General features: G+C 24.3%; 1 protein-coding gene across 1 annotated transcript in view; it reads right to left on the reverse strand.

Moving 5' to 3' along the window:
• The window catches only part of LOC100215135 (uncharacterized), a 61,695-nt gene extending 60,588 nt beyond the window's left edge, over positions 1–1,107 (reverse strand). Inside the window, exon 1 of the mRNA XM_065800462.1 lies at positions 937–1,107. The gene's annotated coding sequence lies outside the window, so the exon portion shown is untranslated. The remainder of the gene's footprint in view (positions 1–936) is intronic.
• Positions 1,108–10,126: the final 9,019 nt, after the last annotated feature.

Raw genomic sequence — 10,126 nt, forward strand, 5'->3', positions numbered from 1 at the left:
GTTTATAAAAATCAGATCTTACCTAAAAATACCTTACCATACAAAAAAACATGCAAAATTGTCTTTAAATCAATGATACTGCCACTTCTAACTAACAAAAAGCTTTTCCAACCTTACTTTTACAAAAGTACAGCGTGTTTTGATCAAATCAATTCAAAGATAATCTAATGCAGTGGCTGATGTCTGAGGTAAAAATTCTGAGCATAATTTATCACTAATTGAAAAGTTTGTAACAAAGAACACTTGCTCAATACTACAAATGTCTAGGTAAAACAACTTCGTTATTTATTTAAAACAAGATAATGACAATTTATAAAATTGTGACTATGATATCTTATTAATTTGTATTCCAATATTATTTGTACTCCAAAGAAAAAAAAATTGTGCTTAAAATATGTACATGTTTAAAAGATATTCAGTATCCACCAAAAGTAATGATAACACATAAAGCATGAAACACATAATGATAACACATAAAGCATGAAACACATAATAATAACACATAGAGCATGAAACACATAATGATAACACATAAATCATGAAAAAAGCTTATTTAACTTAATGATTATTCTTAAAACACAGACTCATATTAATTAAATAAAAATCTTTTGGTGAATAAAAAAAAATATGAGAAAAAATTATCTGTATTTGTGTATTATACTAGCATTTTGCATTTTATTTGATTCTGTATCTTACCATAAAGGTAATTATAAATATTTTTAAAAGCTTGACATCCTAATTGACATTTGAATTGTAAAATAAAATTGTGGTTATTTTTGGCATTTTATAGAAAGGAAAAAAACGACAAAAGTTTTGTGGAATAAACAAACTTATTTCCCTGATATTACTAGCATTCCTTTAGAGTATATTTTCCAAAATACTATAAAAGTTATAAAATAATGTTAAATTAAATACCATAAACATATAAATATATACCTCTTCAAGTTAAATAACACATATTGAAAATTAAATCAAAGTATCAAAAAAGTATTCAGGTATTATTGGGTATTCGATATCAATAATACTGATTTTATTCATTAAAGCTTTATATAATAGTTTTTACAACATTTTAATTTCAATACACAAATTTAATTTTTTTAAAATCCTGAATAACTCGCCCACTTTAATCAGTTAAATCCAATTTTGTCCGGTTAGGAAAACACCATCGCAGAAAGGTTTTCCCTAGTAGGTAAACAGACTTTGTTTACTTACTAGGGAAATCCTTTCTCTTGAACAAAGCCTATTGTGTATTCACAGAAAAAGCGAATCAAATGCAAAATAATAAATAAAAATATTTAACTTACATCGCGCCGCGGTGCTGATTTTAACTGCTTACGTAACTTGTTTACGTAATTTATTGTAACTGTATTGCGTATATTATTTATATTTTTTTAAGTTTTTATGAAAAAGATAATTGAGAATGATCTTTTATTTGCATTAGAAAAACTTATAATTTTTGTAAGGAAAAGGAAAAAATATTTATATATCGACTTGATATAAAGCTGATTTTCTATAAGGTGGTCCTATACTAAAAAAAATCGAAAAAATCGATTTCAAAAATTACATATTCTTGAAATCTAAACATTCTTCATTCCAAATATATATAGATTATTACAGCAAATGATTTTTAAAGTGCAAGAAGTTTAAAACTTTTCTTAGCAACGGCCTTAGCAACAGGTTGTTTATATTAAATAGGTGTTTTATAGTGTTGCGCCATATACCTTGATTTGGGTTTTTGGCAAATTTTTGAGTCTTAGTCACTGCTGTCAGTAACTTTTTATTTTTATTTTCCTGAAATAGCCATGATTTTTAAGAACAATTATTATGTTTACATATATCACTTATAGAAAAACTAAAAGCCTTGTGTTTACTTTATTTGCCCCGTGCTTTTTTTTATTATGGGAAAAAATCAATATGACTTAAATTTATGTACAAAAGCAGGATATTTATAAAAAATATTTTTGAGAAATCAGATTTCCTCAGCATCAACAGTCTGCTATACAAATGTTTGACTTCTTAATCAAAAACCACTAATTTAACTCAATCAAAAATCTTGATATCAACGTCTTCAAGAAAGTTATCGCATAGCAATAATAATAATAATAATAATAATAATAATAATAACAATAATAATAATAATAATAATAATAATAATAATAATAATAGTAATAATAATAACAATAACAATAATAATAATAATAACAATAATAACAATAATATTAGTAATACTACTACTACTAATAATACTAATAACACTAATGATAATAGTAAAAGTCAATAATTCAAAGGAATTGCCTTCATGCTTTATTTTTGTTGGCACAGACATTTTAAAATCAGTTGTTACTTTGATTGGACATTGTCAATAGTGTCATGATAACTCAATTAAAATCTTAACTGATTTATAGAAAAAGAAAGAATTGGCTGCATTTTTAAACATTTCTCGTAAAACATCGTCGTGCAATTGAAAGTAGTCTTTTTATTCCAGCAAAGAGATTGAAAAGCAAGGTCCTGAAATATCACCATTTGAAATTAATTATAAATCTGTTGTTGCCATAAGAGAGATAAGAAGTCATTTTAGTTTAGAAAAATTTTGTGGTCCAATGAACTTACCTGCTACAACAACATAAAAGTAATTAATGGTAATCACGATAAAATTTATCATATATCAAAATTTATCATATATCATATTTTAATGTTTAAATGTTACACCAGGTGCATTTGCTACTTAGTTCTGTACCAAGACATACCAAGAAAGAATAAAGTTGATGGGAAAGAAGTCGCTCGACTCCATTAAAAGTAGTTTCATACAATATGGTATTACTGATATAGCAAATGAAAATGGTATATGTATTTTTACATATGTAAGTTAAATGTATATTTTACTTTTATATATGTATTAAGATCTTTTTTTAATTAAGTTTATGTTATCATAGTTATTGTATTTTGTAACGTAGTTATTGTATATTGTATTTTAAAATTATTCTTTTTATTATTAATTAAATAACTTTATTTTGGTTAAATTTTTTTCAAAAGTTTTCACGCTATCCTTTTTTTATATTTTTTCAATAATGCTTAAGACATATTGCTTTGCAACAATTTACTGACCGTTATATATGTATTTTTTATTTTTTTTCATTAAAAATCTAAATTATTGTTTTGCACAAAATATAAGTTTCTTGCACGCTGCAATAAATATCTTGTGATTGGATTGTCTCTTTGTGTTGAAATTATCAGGAGTTGTTTATTATATATATGTACATTCACCTTACCAAAATAATTCATGTTAGTTAACTGGTTCCAAAAAAAAGTTCAGGTTCTAAGCCTTTTCGGGATTATTTTTTAGACCATAAACCGGTTTTCTTACAAAAGCTTGAATAATTTGTTAAATTATTTGATTTTGGCAGGGTGAGTGTAATTATCTGATATTAAAAATTTGTGAAAATTTCATGATCATACCATTATTAGTTCACAGGATGTTTATTGCAGCGCGTAGTTCATATTTAAGGTCCATGGACCCAAAATCTAGACCCAAAAAAAAAATTTTTTTCTTTACTGTATTATAAATATGAAATATTATACTTTGTATAAAAATTATAAAAAATGAATACATTTTTAAAATTTTGATTTTATTAGTATAGGACCTTTTTAAAATATCTGAAATTTAATATAAAATATGTAAATTTCATTTTTAAAGTTATTTATCAAACTTTTGTTTTTTAAAGTTTTATAAGTTGTGCTTACAAAATTTGGTATAACTAAACTTGAAGAAATGGTAGATTAGTAAAAAGCTGAGCTAAATCAGATAACCGGTTTTAGATTTTATTTCGCTAGCATTACGGTTTACCCTTTGGAGAGAAAACTTAAATAAATTATCTTGCGAAAGATTGCGTTAACTTTATTGTGTGCTTCAAAAAATAAATATTCGTTATTAATTTTTTAAAAAATGTAATAAACATTGGCTTTGTTATTTATTCTTAACTTTTAGAGATGTTTTGAGCTAAGCAATGGTGTTTAGCAGTTCATTTTTTTAAACCCAAGACCTTTTTAAAATTTTTATTAGAGAGTTGGAGAAAGTTTTTACTGGGTAATGTCATGCTTTGATAGTCAACAATAAGAGAAAATTGACGTTGACATTTCATTAATAGAAAAAGACATTGATAAAAAGCATTAACTTAAGGGAGTTAAAAAAAGAAAATATACAATCTTTATGAGAGCAATGGAGGAAACTCCCTAAGCATAAAAATGTTTTAAACAAAGTAATAAACTTTTTAACCTTTTACCTAGAAAGTAAACATTATCTACATTTATGCATAAATACCTTATAGATGTCTGTTACTTTAAAAAATAAGAGTTACTCTGACTAAGGATGGTTATCAAATGATCAAATAACTTGTTGATAGTTCTGAAAGTGCAACTCTATAGTGACAAAAGATCAAGAACATTTATTTCATAAAAAAGATTAGACAGCTGGAGATCCTCACAACTTTTGTAACTTTCTGCCAAGAGATTGCTTTATACAAGTTCTAAAATCTTTCTGATAATTTTTTATTATAATTATACATATATATATATATATATATATATATATATATATATATATATATATATATATATATATATATATATATATATATATATATATATATATATATATATATATATATATATATATATATATATATATATATATATATGGCAATATATGGCAAATGCTTATCAAAAAATATTATTTACAAATGCATTGTTTCCTCGCAAAACAACTGATAAACATTATATTGGCTTAACCGAGGGCAAATGGAAAAAACGTTATGCCAATCACAAAAATCTTTTAAGCATAAAAAATACTCAAAAGAGACTATGCTGTCTAAATATTCTTTTTATTATTAATTAAATAACTTTACAATTATTAATTATTATTGGGGGTTTTTTGAAACTTTTGACGTGAAGGACGTGCTTTTGTAAACTAAATTAAAAAAGGCTAAATTTACCGTTTCTCAAATTAAAGACCTGTTAGATATTCATGAGAATACTTTATTAAAAATATTTAACGAGAAGTTTGATAAAATGGAAATAAAGCTATTAAATCTTCAAGAAAAAAATACAAAACTAAAAAAAGAAACTAATGAACTAAAGAAATCGGCGGTGTTTCTTAGCGAGAAATATGAAGCAATTGTTCAAGAACTTTCTGAAATGAAAAAAAAAGCCAAACTTAACATCAAACCAAAATGATATTACAAACGTTGTTGTCAAAGACAAACTAGCTGAGTTGGAAGACAGGATCAGAAGAAATAACTTAAAGTTTACGGGAATTAAAGAAGATGAAAACAAAACGTGGGAATTGAGTGAGGAAAAGATTCAAAATGTTTTAAATACAAAACTTGGATTTAAAAGTAATGTTGAAATTGAACGGGCGCAGAGGACAGGGAAAAAAAGTAGCGATGGAAAAAAGTACAACAGAACCATAATAGTTAAATTTTTAAACTACAAAGACAAAAAAACTGCGTTGGATATTTATGTTCAGTTAAAATTGTGGAACGATCGATTTTACGTAAACGAAGACTACAGCGAAAGAACTTTAGAATTGCGAAAACAGTTATTTGAAGAAGCAAAAGATTTGAGAGCCAAAGGTAAATATGCTAAAGTTGTATATAATAAACTTGCAACGCGCGACTTTTAAGAAATTCTTTTGATTTTAGAGTTATTGATTTTATCTTTATTATTTATTTTTTTTATTTTTATTGTTTTTAAATATAAAAATGGATTCAAGTTGCTCTAAAAATTTTGATATTTTTAAATTTAATGATTTTATACTTAACAAAGAGTCCGATCCGGATCAAAGTTATTTTAATGAAACAGATGCTTTACAAAGCAACTGCAGCTATTTTTTATACTTTTGAAATAAAAGAATTTCTTGAGCGTGATAAATTTAATTTAATGCATTTCATATAAAATATAAGAAGTTTAAAAAAAAATTTTGAAAATCTTTGCAATAGTTTTGAGGAAAACCTAACTATTTTTAGTGTAATTTGCCTAACTGAAACCTGGTGTAGTTCTGCTGACTCAAATTTAGATAATAATTTTAAAATACCGGGCTATAATTTAATTTCATTAGGGCGGAAAACAAATAAACGCGGCAGTGGTTTAATTATTTATGTAAAAGAAAACCTACGGTATTTTGTTAGGCATAACATGAGTATTTCTGACGTCAATATAGAGGTTTTAACGATTGAAATATTAAGCAATAAAACTAAAAACATTGTAATTAGCTGTTGTTATCGCCCACCTACTGGCGAAATTAAAACATTTAGTTCATTTTTACATGACGATATAGTAAATAAAATCAACCACGAAAAGAAATTACTTTACATATTAGGTGATCTGAATTTAAATTGCTTTGAGTATCACGTCAAAAAAGACATTAATGGGTTTTATAATGGCCTATTTGAAAATGGAGCAGTTCCTCTAATAAACAAACCAACAAGAATTTTTCAAACAACAACTTCCTTAATTGATAACATCATAGCCAATGATATTTTTAATAATTCGCTTAAAAAAGGCATTATTAAAAGTGACATATCTGATCATTTCCCTATTTTCTTTTCAATAAATATTTATGCGAAAACTTTATATAATGAAAAAAAATCATTTAAAAAACGACTTTTTCATGATAAAAACCTAGAATCTTTTAAATATTAACTTTCTTTAGTTAATTGGGACATTATTAACTTTTCTGAAGACATTAATTTAATATACAAATCTTTTTTGAAAATTTTTTATGAAATTTATGACATCAATTTTCCCTAAGTAGAAATTAATTACAAACATAAAAAAATTAAATCGCCATGGTTTACTAAAGGTATTCTAAAATCATCTAAAATTAAACAAAAACTTTATATTAAATATTTAAAATTAAAAACAACTGAGAGTAAGACCAATTATAAAAATTACATAAGACTGTTTGAACGCCTTAGGAAAAATTCAAAATTAATATACTACACTAATTTACATGACAAATACAAATTAAACAATAAACGCATTTAGCAACTAATAAACAAAATTACGGGTAACACTTAAAAAACATCGCAATCTTTGCCCTTAGTTATTAAAGTAGATGATAATTTTATTCTTGATCAAAAAACAATTGCTTCCGAATTTAATAAATATTTTGTATCTGTAGGACAAAACCTAGCCGAAATAATTCCAAACCCTAAAAAATCATTTATAGCAACATATGACCCTCTAAACTCGTATCTAAATTTTTTTGATTTGTCTTTTGAAGAGTTTGAAAGTGCTTATAAATTGTTAAAATCAAATAAAGCAGTTGGTCCAGATGATGTCAATGGGAACGTTATTATAAACTGTTTTGACGTTTTAAAAGACATACTTTTCCAAATTATTAAATGCTCTATTAATCAGGGAGTTTTTCCTGGTGATTTAAAATTAGCAAAAATTATTCCTATATTTAAAGAAGGAGAAAAAAACTAATGTTAAACACTATCGTCCACTTTCTATCCTCTCTGTTTTTTCTAAAATTTTAGAAAGAATTTTGTAGAACAGAATATACAATCACCTTTTATCAAACAAATTATTATATAACATGCAATATGGATTTAAAAAAAATAATTCAACAGAGCATGCAATTATTCAGCTTACAAGAAGTATATCAGACTCATTTAATAATTCTAAGTTCACATTGGGAGTATTTATTGATTTAGCGAAAGCGTTTAATACCATTAATCATAAAATTCTTGCTAAAAAATTAAAATGTTGTGGTATAACAGGCAATGTTTTAAAATTGTTAAAAAGTAAACATCGGCGTAAACAAATTGTTTAACTAATCGCAAACAATTTGTTTACGCCGATGAAACATTATCATCAAATTTGTTAAATATTACATGGGGAGTTCCTCAAGGATCCATATTAGGACCTCTTCTTTTCCTTATTTATATTAATGATTTGTACAAAGCCTCGGATTTAATAACAATTATGTTTGCTGATGACACCAATTTATTTATGTCACACAAAAGCATTCCTACTTTATTGAGTTTCTTGAACATCGAGTTAATTAAAATATCTGACTGGTTTAAGACTAACAAATTATCTCTTAACATTGATAAAACTAAATGGGTTCTTTTCCATTCTCTTATCAAAAAACATAAACTGCCAATTAACATGCCTCATCTTGTTATTGACAATATACAAATTAAATAAGTAACAGTAACCAACTTTCTAGGTGTTTGCATAAATGAAAATCTTACATGGAAAAGTCACATTAAAAACTTATCAAGTAAAATTTCAAAAAGTATAGGAATATTGTACAAAGCAAGAAATGTTTTAAATAAACGTACTTTAGTACAATTATATCACTCATTTATTCATTGTCACATAAACTATGCAAACATTGCTTGGGGTAGTGCAAAGAAAATTAACTTAAACCTCTTTATTGTCAGCAGAAGCATGTAGCACGTCTCATATATTTTAAAGACCGTTATACTCATGCCAAGCCTCTATTATTTGAAATGAAAGTTTTTAATATATATGAGCTTAACATTTTAAATATTCTTTGTTTTATGTTTAAATGTAAAACCAATTCATCCCCTATTTCTTTCCATAATTTGTATTCATCGAAAGATAAAAATAAACACATTTTGCGGAATGATAATTTTATTAGGTAGCACATTTTTTCAAACAAATCTTTTTAAATTTTGTATTGATTATCGCGGAGCATTCTTATGGAATAAAATAGTTTTAAAAAATATAACTAAGGATTTTATTCATCAAAGTAACTACTTTTCTTTTAAACAAAAGCTTAAAGAACTCATTTTTACAATTGAAGATGTAACAATATACTTTTGATATTTATTTTTTTTAGTGATCTTCCTTTTTACCCCCTATTTAACTATTGATTTATAAAAATTATATATGCATCATTAACAACTGTATTATATAATAATGTATCTTGTATTTGTAACGGAATATTTTAAGTTTCTTACTTCGTTAACTTATTTTTTATCTTGTAAATATCTTAAAAATTTTAACACGATCATTTCTTAGCGGTACTCGACGACAAGACCGTATGGTCTTCTACGAGTTCCCGCGTTCTTTTATTGTTTAATAACGATTATTAATATTATTATTATTATTATTATTATTATTATTATATATATATATATATATATATATATATATATATATATATATATATATATATATATATATATATATATATATATATATATATGTTTTTATTATTATATATTTGTATTTTAAATATTGTAACGAAATGCTTATTTATAATGTAATAAAAAGAACAAAGAAAAAAAAAATGTATATATATATATTTGGCAACTAAAAGAAAAAGTATTAATTTTAAATTAAACTGGTCTATCCTAAAAACTGCGCCTGCCTATAACAACATTTCCAAAAAATGTATACTATGTTTACAAGAAATATTTGAAATTATTACTCATTTAGATCAAGAAAATTTACTAAATAAAAAATCAGAATTAATTTCTAAATGCAGACATGAAAATAAGTTCCTTTTAAAAAATTATAAAAACAAATGGCCAGTCCAAATTTATCTTAATTCTAAAAAATTCTTTTCATGATTTTTTAATTTTCTAATGTAGTTGATGCAACTTTCTGGTTGCAAAATACTACAGATATTACATAATTAATTATAACAATTCCCAACCTCCGGTGAAATAATTTCTCTATAATTTGAAATTTTTTTTAAGTTTAGACATTCTTCCTGATGAACCTACTGATGGTGTTGAAGTAATCAAAAATTAGATAAGTGTTTTTACTAATTTATTATTGCTCTGTTCTTTTAGAACATTGAGCACTCTGTTTGTAGAATACACTATCATAATTTATATATATATATATATAATATATATATATATATATATATATATATATATATATATATATATATATATATATATATATATATATATATATATATATATATATATATAATATAATATATATAATATATATATATATATATATATATATATATATATATATATATATATATATATATATATATATATATATATATATATATATATATACAGGTACGCGTAAATCCGGATTTTACAAAGCCGTTTTTTGGCCAAGT

This window comes from Hydra vulgaris, chromosome 06 (assembly GCF_038396675.1).
Source record: "Hydra vulgaris chromosome 06, alternate assembly HydraT2T_AEP".
NCBI lineage: Eukaryota > Metazoa > Cnidaria > Hydrozoa > Anthoathecata > Hydridae > Hydra > Hydra vulgaris.